We start from the raw sequence: 15,936 nt of genomic DNA on the forward strand, positions 1-15,936 counted from the left end.
CTCTTAGACTCGGACACACAAAGGGGGACCGTATCGCACCAAGAAAGTCCTGCAGCATCTGATAATCCTGTGTTTCATGGAATTCACACAGGGATGTTTTTCTTTTTCACTCAGCAACTTTGCTCTTGGGATAAACACTTTTGTATACAGGATATTCTTCTCATCTGGTGAATGCTAATGGGTGGTTTCTGAACATGCAGTCACTGTCTGAAATTATCAAAATAAACCCATTTTAGCATCAAAAATTAACTATTGTATTCTTGCCATCTGCTTTGCCACCAACAGGAATGTAAATCTCGGTTTTAAATTGGTGTTTAAAAATCACTGGTAAATAACCAACAACATTTCTTTCACAGGGGAAAAACTCTCCCCAAACCAAGGCACTTCTTACGTTAAAAAGTCTTAATTATAATGACGTCCTAGCTGGACTGCTAAAAGTGAGTGGATATATGTGCCTTCCTCAGTTCATTTGTAGGTTATTATGCCCTCAAGAAGGCATGAGCCTCTATGCGCAGACATTTTTAACAGTCCAGTTAGGCATTGATTTGAGAGTTTTTCCTTTTTTGTTTCATGGAATCTTTTCCCTTGATACCAAAGAGCATCTGACTCAAGTAACATTTAGACTTTTCACTATAGAGCACGCCTACAACTACCTTCACAAAACAATTTGCTGCCCAGGATTTCCTATTTAACTCTGATATTAAAGTTGACTGGGATGAGCATCCAGTCCATGGGAATGCAAAACAGAGGGGCTTTAAGGGTTAGAATAAATATCATTATTGGGCTCTTGAGCAAACCCAAAAATTTCTCCAGGGCTGCCCGTGCACTGATAGATTAACTCTCACCTCATTAGAAGAGCAAGATGGCATAAGTGAAGACTGAATTACAATAGAATAGTGATACTCTATTAACCCCATGTGGAAATTCTCTTACTGTGTATCCAATCTTGCACTCACACAGAAATATATACAAATCAGAACAAGTTTGGGGGGGGGGTGTCATAGCACAGGGTCAGTCAGTATGCAGCACCCCAGGAGCTGGGGGTTAAGGACCTTGCTCAAGGACCCATCAACATGTGACTATTCTGCCAAAGCCAAAACTCGATCGGCGACCTTGCAATTACAGGCACAGAGGCTTAGCCTGCTGACTTACACACCAAGCTATACTTCGTTTTGTCTGTACGATGACAAGGGCATTCTATGCCTTTATTTTCATTGTTTAGATGTAGTTAGATTTGACCCTGATAAATACCCCAAGCTCAATCTGTAGTGGAGACTATAAGCCTTCAATTACATGTTTAGTTCCCTCAATGTGTAGTACTGTATTCATGCCTGATACCTCATTCAAGGTTCAGTAATTGAGGCTAAGGGGTATAAAACCAATAAAGGATGTACTGCCTGATTGAGGTTACAGAAAATCTTGGTGACGCAAATAGCAGAGTATGACCATTAATACCATTTCATTCTCATTTCCAGTTACAGTAGTTCCCTTCTTGGATTGTAGTCTCACAGGGCCTGCTCCTGTAGTCAATTACCTGGGGATAGGCAAGGAATAAAACTGATCTGCTTTTGTTTATATGTGTTTTCCATGCAATAGGGAATCTGTTCACAAATCCATAGTGAAGACAAAATTATTGCATTGTAAGGGCACTTACAAAGCTCCAGTGAATGATTACTAGCTGTATGCTTGATATTTTTGGATTTACTGGACTTTATAAAATTTCCTGATGATTCTGACTTACTCCTTTAATCAGAAACTGTTTTAGTGGTTACAGGAGCTATTATTTACAAGCATGGTCTCATAAAAAATTTTTTAAAGACAAAATGCTTGTCTTTTCCATTGTGTGTGATTCTGAGAGTTACAGCTGTCAATCAGTCCACTGGTCTGTCCCTTGAAGGTATAGCTGATTTACCCCACAAATTTGATTATCACAACTAATAACTATGCATCCAAATTTTGACATTTAATCATGCAACACAAACTGATTGTAGGTCTAGTCCAGGGCTATTAAAATCACTGTCCTTAAGGTCCGAGCACTGCTGATTTTCCAGCCTTCCTTTACCTCTGAACCGGGTGTGAAGCCTCTGTGGCCAATCAGAATCAGTCATTATTAAACTGACTGCCTGGGAGAACTGAAAACAAGGCTGGGATTTGGAATCTAGGGCCAGATTTGAAGATCGCTGGTCTAGTCTGTTTTTGAAAACATATCTTAAAAGCATAGCTGTGCAGCTAATTTTCCAAATTTTTTTTACCTTTTTAAATACTGAGAAATTATTGTTTTATGCTGCACAAACGGCAATAAAAATGTCTAAAAAGTTATTGTGCAATAGTGGCAGGTTATAAAATGAGAAATATTTTCATATCTAAGTTTCAGAGAAAGGGTGAGGCAAATGAACTTGGATGCATGGAACCTAAAGTCTCCTCAGCAGAAACCATAAACATTTCTAAATCTCAAAAAAGCAATAAAGCATCTATCTCTAATTTCATCACATCAGATTTTCATTTACCTTTCTAACTCTTTCACTGTGAACTATAATTTCCCTTAGAGAAAACACATCTATATGACATTAATGACAATCAAAGTTCAGCTTGTGTACTGCAATATAAGTACTCCAATGATAGATGGATATATACACTGCTCAAAAAAATTAAAGGAACACTTTGAAAACACATCAGATCTCAATGGGAAAAAATCATGCTGGATATCTATTCTGATATGGACTGGGGAATATGTTAGGAATGAAAGGATGTCACGTTGTTTGATGGAAATGAAAATTATCAACCTACAGAGGCTGAATTCAAAGACACCCCGAAAATCAAAGTGAAAAAATAAGGCGGCAGGCTAGTCCATTTTGCCGAAATTTCATTACAGCAACTCAAAATCATACTCAGTAGTTTGTATGGCCCCTACGTACTTTAATGCATGTCTGACAATGTCGGGACATACTTCTAATGAGTCCACGGATAGTGTCCTGGGGGATCACCTTCGAGATCTGGACCAGGGCATCACTGAGCTCCTGGACAGTCTGAGGTGCAACCAGGCGGCATCAGATGGACCGAAACATAATGTCCCAGAGGTGATCTATTGGATTTAGGTCAGGCGAGCGTGGGAGCCAGTCAACGGTATCAATTCCTTCATCCTCCAGGAACTGCCTGCATAGTCTCGCCACATGAGGCCAGGCATTGTCGTGCAAAAGGAGAACCCACTGCACCAGCGTAGGGTCTGACAATGAGTCCAAGGGTTTCATCCCGATACCTAACGGCAGTCATGGTGGCGTAGTCTAGCCTGTAGAGGTCTGTGCATCCCTCCATGGATATGCCTCCCCAGACCATCACTGACCCACCACCAAACCATTCATGCTGAACAATGTTACAGGCAGTAAAACGTTTTCCACCGCTTTTCCAGACCCTTTCACGTCTGTCACATGTGCTCAGGGTGAACCTGCTCTCATCTGTGAAAAGCACAGTGTGCCAGTGGCAGACCTGCCAATTCTGGTATTCTGTGGCCAATCAAGCTCCATGGTGTCAGCCAGTGAGCACAGGGCCCACTAGAGGAGGTCGGGCCCTCAGGCCACCCTCATGAAGTCTGTGTCTGATTGTTTGGTCAGAGACATTCACACCAGTGGCCTGCTGGAGGTAATTTTGTAGGGCTCTGGCAGTGCTCATCCTGTTCCTCCTTGCACTAAGGAGCAGATACCGGTCCTGCTGATGATTTAAGGACCTTCTACGGCCCTATCCAGCTCTCCTAGAGTAACTGCCTGTCTCCTGGAATCTCCTTCATGCCCTTGAGACTGTGCTGGGAGACACAGCAAACCTTCTGGCAATGGCATATATTGATGCATCATCCTGGAGGACTTGGACTATCTGTGCAACCTCTGTAGGGTCCAGGTATCACCTCATGCTAGTGCTGTAGTTCTCGAGACCGGTCTTGGTCTCGAGACCGGTCTTGAGACCAATTTTTTGTGGTCTCGTGTCTTGTCTTGGTCTCGACTCTATTTGGTCTCGGTCTTGTCTTGGTCTCGACCCTATTTGGTCTCGGTCTTGTCTTGGTCTCGGACATAGCGGTCTCGATGAGATGGGGAAAAAAAGAGAAAACAGCACATCCTCACAGAACAGTATCATTATTCATTACGCGCCTCAATTAAAATGCAACCAGTCAGATGCATCTACTTTAAAAACGTTACATTGTATACATTTTCTCAATGGATACTGCCAGTGCTTCACAGTCCACACACTTCATACACATCGCATGATAGCGAAGTCAGCAAAGAAATGTTCCAAAACGTCACCATGCGTCACCATGTCACATGGTACAAAATCCTCGCGAGAGCAAGACGACTTGAGACAGACCGTGCAGCACAAACTGGAACCGCCTCCGTGACGACACAACTTTGCCCTTATTGGCTGAAGATTTTAGTCACACGCATGACGTTTGTATCCCAGGAAGTTCCAATGCGTTATCTGCTATTTCTCCCGAAAAGCACATAAAGCAGTGAGAACTGGTTTCAGTTCATTTACCTGGTAAAATAAAGTTGAAATAAATTACATAAATGCTCTAACAGTACACGTAAGTTAGTGGTTTATTTATTGTTAGTTACTGTAATGTTGTGCTGCTTTATTTGTTTAATCGTCCAATCTGTGAAGAAGGCATGCAGGTGATATTTGTATAGATTTATCTACACCCTTCTGGCAGTGCTGCCATTGCAGTCAGGTCTCACAGACTACGAGGAGTAGAAGTTGTCTGACTTGGCTGCAGTCAGTTTATACTCCACCGCTGCAGCCGCCGGCAGATCGCGCTCCACGTTGCGTCAGCTGAAGACAGACCTAAGCCCAAGTCGAACGCACCCATTGCTTCTTTAAGGGAGGATGAGCAAAATTACAACGTTGTCGGTGATTGGCTGTTGTGCTGGCGTTCAGTAAACCTCTGCTCGATAGGCCATCGAGTTGTCTGTCTCAGCGCATTCTCTAAAATGGAGCAAATTTGGTTGATCAAGTTTTATAGTCTGTGTGTATCATCGTGATCGTCCTTATTTTTTATCGATAAAAAAATCGAGATTGTTTTATCGCCCAGCACTAATAGCATAGTTATAATTCAATTAAATTAGGTATTTTACATTCATTAGAAAGCACGGTCTTGGAGGTGCAAGTCAATCTGGAGGCTCATTCTCTTCAATTCAAAGCAGAGGATCATTACATAGCCGTATTCATAGCTTACCCGAGGCCTCTCTCCCTGGTATAAGAGACTTAATATGAACATTTTTCTGGTACATCCCATCTCTTTCCCTTGACGAGGTCTGATAAAATGGTTATAGGAGAGGATTGCTGAGAATATTATTTTCCATCAGGCCTCGTAACTATGAGAAATCTGGGAGATTTTAAATGAGAGACATATGGACATATGGACAATATAATTGAAAATATAACATGAATTTGATTTAACGAGTAATGACACTTTACAGCAATGCCTTTTTTCTCTACAGTTGATCTGAGTAATGTGATGTCGATTCTAGCTCTAGTCTGTTTTCTGTCTTGGTCTTGGTCTTGGTCTCGACCAGTCTTGGTCTTGGTCTCGCCTTAGTGTGTCTTGGTCTTGGTCTTGGACTTGGTCTTGATCTTGGTACCCTCAAGTCTCGGCAGTGTCTTGGTCTTGATACCCTCCGGTCTCGGCAATGTCTTGGTCTCGGTTTAGGCGGTCTTCACTACAACACTACCTCATGCTACCAGTAGTGACACTGACCGTAACCAAATGCAAAACAAGTGAAAAAACAGTCAGAAAAGATGAGGAGGGAAAAAAAGTCAGTGGCCTCCACCTGTTAAATCATTCCTTTTTGGGGGGTCGTCTCATTGTTGCCCCTCAAGTGCACCTGTTGTTAATTTCATTAACACCAAAGCAGCTGAAACTGATTAACAACCCCCTCTGCTACTTAACTGACCATATCAATATCCCAGAAGTTTAATTGACTCAGTGCTGTACTCTGATTAAAAAGTGTTCCTTTTACATTTAATTGAATGAGCAGCGTACTTATCAAAAGTTGTTACTGGCGTTAAATTGCATTTTTTAGATAGAACAATAGATGAAAAATAACACAGTGGTAAATTAGGTGTTCATAATCACAAGCTACACATTTACAATGCATAATCTACAGCAGTGTTTCTGACCCTGCTCCTTAGGGACGGTCCATGTGGACTGTCTGGGGGCCCCGAGGACCGGTTTGAGAAACCCTGATCTATAGTGCTTCTTAGCATACTGCTGTTCTCAATTACTTTCCATGTTCTGAGGATATGTCACCTCATACAGCACCTCAGATTTGTAACAGATGACAGAGGATAGCGGTGCAAAGTCATGGGATTCCTCACACATGTAGTCATGTGAATTGGTGTCTCTAAATTTCCTCCTGGAGAAGCCTGTAGGCTCAGTGTAATTCTCTGCTGGACAAGCAGTTATGGAAGATGGATGGATGAAATCTGTACAATCTTCACCCAATTACCTCTGGAGCAAGATTGACCAAGCCTAGCCCTCTTGTCTGGGTATTGGAATACGTATTGACTGGAATTTTATGGAATATTGAAATTGACTGAGTGCTGCAGTAAGTGTTACACCAGCTTTGGGAATATTTCAGTGTGGGGCACTTGATAGGTCAGCATCATGTCCACTTTCCCCATATATTCATAATCATCTGGGGATAACAGGTGTGCCAGTAGAGAAATGCTCCAAAGCTCTTTTAATGTCATCTTTTCCAAGTGCCACTTGGGAAAGGAAATGCCATAGTGAAAGAAAAGTTGTTTTTGTCACCTTCCACTCTACTCCACCACTACACCCGTCAACCTGTAATGACCATGGTGGAGACCCAACTGTTGTTTTGGCTGTGTGAGATTAAATTAAGTGGTAACTGTATATGTGAACATAAGCCAGTTTTGTTACTGGCACTACATTATTACTGACTGAAACTTGGAAAAAATGGGTACCCCTTTTGCCACTTATAAATGGTAGTAACCAATTAATAATAAAAAACCAATAAAGTGGTTTATAATTGTTTATTAAGGATTGATAAAGTGTTACAACCTGATTAATAACCCATTTATAAACCATTGATAAACTCATTACAAAGGTATTCTTATTGTAAGGTGAGGTGATACCAAAAAATCTGTATATTTCTATGCATCTTCCAGCTGCCCATCCAGTACAATGTTTCTGAACCTGGTCCTCAGGGACCCCAGACAGCCCACCTTTCTGCTCTCTTCTGAAACATGAACTGTCTGGGGTCCCCGAGGACAGGACTGGCAAACACTGCAGTACAGCATGTCCTTCCTTGGCAGCACAGGGCACAGAACAGGGGTACACACTGGACTGCAGACCACTCCATCACAGGGCACACACACACACAGACCAGTATTCATACCTTTGTAGGAACCACTTGATAATTTCAATGAGCAAAACCCTAATCCCAACAATGACAACCCTAACCTATACCCAACCCTAATGATAACCATAGTAACCAAATAACATACAAGACTCCTGGCATTTTTAGTTTTTTTATTGCAGCGACAGATTTTTATAAAAGTTTTTACCACATTGCAATGTATGTCTCACCCACACACACACCAGGCAATTTAGAACTACAGATTCACCTAACTGCATATCCTTGGGCTGTGAGAGGAAGTCCACACAACATGTGGAGAATATTAGACTTCCACACACAGTGGAAGCAGGATTCAAACACTAGTGTTGTAGTTCTCGAGACCGGTCTTGGTCTCGAGACCGGTCTCGAGACCAATTTTTTGTGGTCTCGGTCTTGTCTTGGTCTCGACTCTATTTGGTCTCGGTCTTGTCTTGGTCTCGACTCTATTTGGTCTCGGTCTTGTCTTGGTCTCGGACATAGCGGTCTCGATGGGATGGGGAAAAAAAGAGAAAACTGCACATCCTCACAGAACAGTATCATTATTTATTACGCGCCTCAATTCAAATGCAACCAGTCAGATGCATCCATTTCAAAAACGTTACATTTTATACATTTTCTCCACGGACACTGCCAGTGCTTCACAGTCCACACACATCATACACATCGTATCATACATCGGCAAAAAAATGTCCGAAAATGTCCGCGAAGTCTATAGCATAGTTATAATTCAAATAAATTAGGTATTTTACATTGATTAGAAAGCACGGTCTTGGAGGTGCAAGTCAATCTGGAGGCTCATTCTCTTCAATTCAAAGCAAAGGATCATTACATAGCTGTATTCATAGCTTACCCGAGGCCTCTGTCCCTGGTATAAGAGACTTAATATGAACATCTTTCTGGTACATCCCATCTCTTTCCCTTGACGAGGTCTGATAAAATGGTTATAGGAGAGGATTGCTGAGAATATTATTTTCTATCTGGTCTCATAACTATGACAAATCTGGGAGATTTTAAATGAGAGACATATGGACATACGGACAATATAATTGAAAAGATAACATGAATTTGATTTAACGAGTAATGACACTTTACAGCAATGCCTTTTTTCTCTACAGTTGATCTGGGTAATGTGATGTCGATTCTAGCCCTAGTCTGTTTTCGGTCTTGGTCTTGGTCTCGACCAGTCTTGGTCTTGGTCTCGCCTTAGTGTGTCTTGGTCTTGGTCTTGGTCTTGGTACCCTCAAGTCTCGGCAGTGTCTTGGTCTTGATACCCTCCGGTCTCGGCAATGTCTTGGTCTCGGTTTAGGCGGTCTTGACTACAACACTATCAAACACCCAGGCTGGGATGTAACAGGTCTACCCCTGTGTCACTGGATTCCACAAATACCCCAAAAGTGGTCAAGAATCAGCGATGGCTCCTAAGGTGGGCTTTTCTAAAGTAATATAAACAAAATTTTCTGTTTGCATCTGTTTATTTCATGTTCTGTTTGTTTTATTTATTTTTTTACAGGGGAGCAACAATGTGGATGTAACGATTGAAAACCCTCTATCTAGCTGAAATTTATAAGGAAATCAGCCAAAAATCAATAAAGCTGTGACAAGTAAACAAGCCCATGGTGACGGAGCAGCAGAGCAGATATTAGAATAAGATTCTTTGTTCTCGCTGCACATAGTGCTGCAAAATGTGGATTAGTAGCTCCCCAGCCAGCAGTATAGTTAATACAATATAAAAACACAGTAAAGGATTAAAAATATAGAAAAACACAGTAACAGATATACAAACACACATAGTAAAAAAATTTAATCAGAAACACATGTGCAGTATTGGTGGAGCAATAAGTGAGTGCCACATATCAGACTTACTGGGTATTACAATTTTTTTCTATTTTGAGTGTTTTTATTTCCATATATGCCAGAAATTATATCATATATAATTGAGCTGAATCATATCCAATCAGAGTTCAAGTGAATCACTTTCTATTGGGGCAAGGTTAGGGCCAACAAAGTGTATCAGCAGATGGCATAGAAGAAAACGGCAATACAGGGGTGTGCAGAGCCAGACAGAGGTCATACGCCGAAGGTCCGACAAAATAGGGATAAATAAGTACAAAACCACCAAAGGCAACAGTTCTCTCAAAGGGAGGCGCAATTCAAAAATGCAAAGGTCAGATCATGCAAGAAAAGGCTAGAGTATCCAAAACACTAGGCACAAAAATAATCACCAAACTGGCAGAGGTTATACGCAGCCTAAGGAACTGGGACAATGGCGCAAGAGCATGGCAAAAACACAAGACGATCAGGCAAGGACTCGCAGGAAACTGAGATCTTAAATACTTAGAAGGGTAACGAGCAAACAGGAGGCAGGTGAATACAAGTCAGATGATTTCCAAGAGTAGAAAGGTCAGGAGCTAAGAGGAGACACACCCACAGAAATACCCAACATAACCAGAGGAAGGACGGGGGGGTCTAGAAAGTAGATTCCCGGAGCAGCCCTGACAGTATAGTCTCATTGCTTAATCAAAGTGTACTGAATCATTACATCGTTCAGCTGTAATTTTTTTGTGTTGTACTGAGGACCATGTATGTTGATGCATATTATATCTTCTATGAGGGAGAGATGCACACCCCTACTTCTTTAAACTCTTACACTGGCTGTTTTCACACATAGCAACAGCATTGTTGGTATTTGAGAAAGGACAAGTCGTCCTCAGTGAGTCTCAGCGAGCCCTGGATATCATTACAGTGAATTATTCCTGCATTCCTGGAAAAGGGGTCCCTCACCACTAATACATCATTTGGCTCAGCCAAAGAAGCAGCCTAATTGCTTTGTGCCACACAGCGCTGTATCATCTCTTTTATTTCTGAATTTATCTGCTAAATATGTCCCTAAAATTTGCAGCACCTTTTGGAATACTAACAGTTAGGTTAAAGGAGCTTTTCTGCTTCTGGCCATTTTGCTACAATGTATTTGCGTTAACAGTTGTTCCACGTATTTCTCTGTTTATTCTCGTAACCCTTAATCACAGCAATAGAAGCTTCATTAACCAGAATGTGATGATAAATTTAAAGGATATTTTTCCTTTGACAGCTGGTTATTCAAAATTACATACAAATAGACAATTTTGTCATTGTTTAAGTGATTCAGATAAACAGCATAAGGAAGTTAATCAATCACTCTGAGTTGCTGGGAAAAAAGCAATTAAGCAAACTGTATGTATAAATGATGGAAACGCATATGCTAATTCACTTGATACCCCCAAAACAAAAGGAGTTTAATCATTTTTGACAACAATTCACTGAAAATCAGACATATGAGTCTATACAGTATCAGTGGGTTGTAACTTGTATTAACACTGCATTAATGGGTTTTATGAATTATAGATTATAACTTTTGAAAAACCTTCAAATTAAAAATACAAATTTAACCCATACCCAGCCCTAACCTTAAGCATAAGTAACCAAACAAAATGAAAAATGGTCCCCACGATGTCAAAATAACAGGTGTTTATCACACTGTGGGGACATTTGGTCCTCACAATGTAATGTATGCCTGGCCAACACACACATGCACACACACAGACACACGCGTTTGTATTCATATCTTTGTGGGAACAGTCCATTCATTTCTATGGGCAAAACCATAACCCCAATATTGACAACATTTGGTCTCCACACACAAACACACACACGCACACACACACACACACACACATAATGTATGCATGAATTATATTGTACATAGCTCTAACTCTTAACTCTAAATAGAAGATGAAAAAAAATTAAGAAACCACACCACAATTTTTTGTTTCACTCTTCTCAATTTATGAGTGTGCGTCTGTGAATCATATATATTTCTAGAAGCCTGACAGAAACTGTCCTAGCAGTGCACTTCACACTTGCACTTAATGTTTCCAGTTCCTTCTGAAGGTCACTTAATGTCATCCTACGATTTATGAGAAACTCTTGGATAAGTTACTGGTCACCACTGGCATTAAAAAGTCACTTCTACCCTTTACCTGGCTGGTTTCTGGTCTTTCCCAGTGTCTCTTGCTTCACCTTATTCTTGTGTACTGCTGACTTAGAAATGCTGAACCTGGAAGCAATCTGCTGCTCAGTGTAACCTTCTGCCAGTAGACCCACAATTAAACCTGGATTTAAAAATATATATGTAGAGTGATCTCTTCATTTTTTCCATGGCTGTAGGTGAGGTGCATTGGCATATTTGCTGAAGTATTAGGTCTGTTCTTTCTTGTGATTGGACACCCTCCTCAGTTTAAGGCACAAACATGTTATAGCAGCATGTTATAACCAGATTTTCAGTAGAGCAAAATGAGCAGTAATTTATTCTGGGCTGAAGTACACAGTCCGCATCTGACAGACAAGATAGAAATCTTCCATAAGTGGGCCATTAGCAATTTAATGATACCTCTTCCTTTTATGTTCGAGTTACTTACGAAAAGCTATTTTGTAATGTTTTTAACATCTAAGCTTACATTAACTCTGCTAAAATAACATACCTTTGACTGGTATACTGGAACATGCTGCATTGTTGCCTAGCCAAGCTCAGGTTTCTGTGTACCAATCAAAAGATTACCTAGATTAAGATAAGCAATTCTATATTACTACATTATTATAAAATCCTTTGTGATTCCATTGTGGGGTCTGCTAATCTGAGGTTTCTAATGTGCAATCACTGTCCTCCCTTTTATCTTGTCATCCACTTCATACACATCAGCCAGTGGACATCCACAGATTGAGTCTATGCTCTTTCACTGCCCATAGGTGGCAGGGTTGGTTAAGATCTTGTCCTTTGCATAGTTAATGTCAAATGCCTAGAGCTGTTGGGTAGATGCAGAAGCTCTGAATATATTACAGGCAGGGCAAAAAACAGCACTAACATCACACAGCCTTGTTCATCTTTATGACAGTTATAAACAAAGATCCATCATGTATATCGATTGAAATGTTGACATTTGACTACAAATCTCCTTTCTTACAAAACGTCATTTAAAAAATTTACACTACTGTTGGCTTTCTCCCTTCAGTTAGATGTTCACACTTTCCCTGAGAATTCTGTCATCATATTTATCTTTAACTCTATTCCCTTCCTGTTTTTTGTGATGCCTGATTAGCTCTGTCGAATCTGCACATCATTTTGGATTGCCAGCGATGTTTATCAGACAGAAAATGTTGTAAGGATAAAGTGCTGCTATTGACTTTGACTTGTTTATAATGTTATAGTTTCTGAACCCAATCTCTGCCCTTATGTCGCCTGCAGCCTGGAATGGAGAAACAGCCACGTCGCCAGTACAGCACCAGCTATCTCTCGGGATGAGCAGCGGATGAGTCACTGAGGTGCAAAATGAAGAGTGTTTTGCTTTTCCGTCCTTCTGGAGCTGCCATGTGCTCAGAAAATTGTATCTCACTCCATCATCAAAGAACCAGAGCCACAACCCACAGATACATTCAAACAAGAAGGTTCAAGTGAACATTATTAAAATATTTTGCATTTTTATTTGTGTAGCAGACCCTGTTGTTAGCTGTAATTAGGTATATTGAATTATACTAATTATACACATATGAAGCTAGTGCCATTCAAAGCAGTTTGGTTTAATTACCACATTTATGGCAAAAACTTTCCATAGACTTGTTCAGCTATCTGGCTTACACAGAAAGGACCTTATGTTTCATAATATTACAAATACAAACAGATTGTTGTTGAGACTGAACACATACCTGAAGACTGACATACCTGGTTATGTCTTTTAGAATCATACTGGATTTAAAAATGACACTGCAGCATAGATAATTATAAATATGAAAATGCTTTGTATGTTAGTGTCTAAAATTTCTCAAGAGACAACAACAAACCATTCATCTTCTAATGGTTTATCCAGTACAGGGTTGCAGTTAGTCTGGAGCCTCAAGGTGCCGAAGTAGCCTGCACACCAGTCCATTGCTAGGTACACTTACACGTCGTCACATATTAAGGGAAATTCAGAGGTAGCAAGTAAACTGCATGCAAATCTATATGCATGATGTTCCTGGCATTAAGATTGTGGTCAAAGTGATTAAGGTCATCTACTTTTTACTGATAATAATACAAAAAATAGTAAAGAAGGCAGTTGTTTTAATGTATCTGATTGTTGGCTATATGTCATGTTGTTTACATATTTTTTTACTAAACAGAGGTTCAGTCTTGTACAAAAGCCCCTTAAAAAGATAAACATAGTTTGTTCATGATATAGGGCCTTTTTCATTTTCATTCCAGGAAAGCTACATCTAAACAGATAACAAAGATAAATTCGCTAGTGCGGACCTCTTGAGAGGAACGCAAGTCTTACTTTTACCTACAGTAGGTATGCAGAAATTGATTTCACTGGAAAACAGTGAACAAATAACACAAACATTGGCAAGTATTCGGTTTTGCTTCATTAATAATGTGTCCCTGCCATATGTATTGGGCTTATTTGTTAAACGAATAACATTAAAAGGAGTTGGCCTCAAAATCTCTCAGAAAAGGTGACATTTCACAGTGCATATTGTTGATTTAATACTGATAGATTAAAAACATCTGATAAAAAACTTTACAGATACTCAGACTTCATGCTTCATGCTTATCTGACTGTATGAACACTCATTTGTTATACATTCATATTGATATTTTTTCTTTTACTGTTAGTATTGATTTCAAACAGGAAAATACAAGATTCATTCTTTTACATTGTGCGCGCAGGAACTGGACAGAGATTGATGCTGTGATGAACTTACATTTGGTAATTCTAAAATATCTTTGTGATGTTGCTACAAATGTATGAATGCTGCCCAGACAGCATTATGCTTTCATCTGCAACTGCCTTGAATACAATCAGTATCTATCATTTGTGTTTATTTAGATGATATAAAAAAATTATGTAATCAGTGATAGTGAACAAATATTAATATAAAGAGTATTGCTCTGGCTTAAAAGGCTCACTATCCATCTCAGAATGGAAAGCAAAGAAAATGCTATTAGCTACACATGCAGCTGTCAAGACCAACCTCTGTGCAGAAGAGCAGGAACAGCAGTCATCTGAGTGAGACAGATGGGTGGTTTTGTGGGCCATTCTACCAAGAAGGGGATCTTCAGTGAGCACGGTGAGTAATATAAGGGTTACCAATTACTCGCTTCATTTATTATTTTGCTCCATAGTTTGTTCAGTGGCTCATCTGTCATATTTAATGTGCAAATTCAGGTTACATCCTACATGTACTTAGTGGGACTAAGTGTTGCTGTTGCCTTCCATTACATCTGAAAGCCCATAGATCATACCCAGGCAGCTGTTATGTATTTTCTTTTTATATTACTTAACCGTACAATTATCAACACAGTTGATCCTACAGTTACTTCATACTGTGTTTAGCAAAATGTAATAAAAGATGTCAATAAGATGGGCGCCATGGATTAATAGAGAGCTGCTGAGCATCTGCTGCACTAATAGGTATGAGCTCAAACTCCTGGGTGGCAGCCATGCTTGCTGAGATACTTCACCAATGTGACAGAACACTGTATAACCAATGAACAACTTTTGCATTAAATGCTGACCACATGTGATGTGCCTTTAACCTTTGCCCTTCCACATTTGGTAGCAGATGGCATTGTTTACCTAGACGCAAGAAGCAAGGTCAGGATGATGTCCACCTCAGAGGGAGAGGCAAGTGACTGCATTAATCTGTATTTATTTTTTCCACCTGTTTCTTGCTAATAACGTTCAGTACAAATCAGTCTCTTCTGTTTTGGACTATATTCCGCAAACTGGACCACACTTTAAATTTTTGTGCCCAAAAGCCTCGCATGCAATGAGACCATGTGAAAGTTTTGGTTCTCCTGTCTGTTGAATTTTTGTTTATCGTTACTTAATTTATTGGGTGACCAGATAATCCGTGTAGAGGAGGGGCACTGTGAGCTACTTCAGGTTTTTCAAAGTACTTTAAAAGTGAAAGGCTCCTATGCTTGGTTAAATAATTTAGTTTTTCTTGTGCTTTTGCTGATTTGTTCCTTTGATTGAAAGACTCATTCAGTTGTTTCACATTAACATTAGTGACACATGCATGGTTATAGCAGACGGACCAAACAGCACACAGCAAGAACTCAGTGATTTAAATGAAATCCAGCTCCTGACAATTAAAACTGCCAAACAGATACATTGTGTCAATTTTTTGAATATACCTTTTTCTAAATTGCAGTTCAACTATCCATTTGTCATCATCTTCCAACTGTTTATCCAACACACAGTCCAGTAGGGAGCTGAAAGTCTATCCCAGCAAGCATACAAGTCAAGGCAGGGATGAACTGGATGCAATTCTGCACATCACACACACCAAGATATGGATTTGCCAAACAGCAACACCCCACTACACCCTCAAAGTGATGGGCTAGTGGAGCAGTCTTATGTGATGCTCGCTGCTCAGCATGCCATCCTGGTCGACCAGCAACAGTGCAATTGGCACTGCCACCTGCCCCTGGTCCTGTGGGCTTACTGAGTGGCAGTGAAGG

The sequence above is a fragment of the Paramormyrops kingsleyae genome, chromosome 6 (genome assembly GCF_048594095.1).
Source record: "Paramormyrops kingsleyae isolate MSU_618 chromosome 6, PKINGS_0.4, whole genome shotgun sequence".
NCBI lineage: Eukaryota > Metazoa > Chordata > Actinopteri > Osteoglossiformes > Mormyridae > Paramormyrops > Paramormyrops kingsleyae.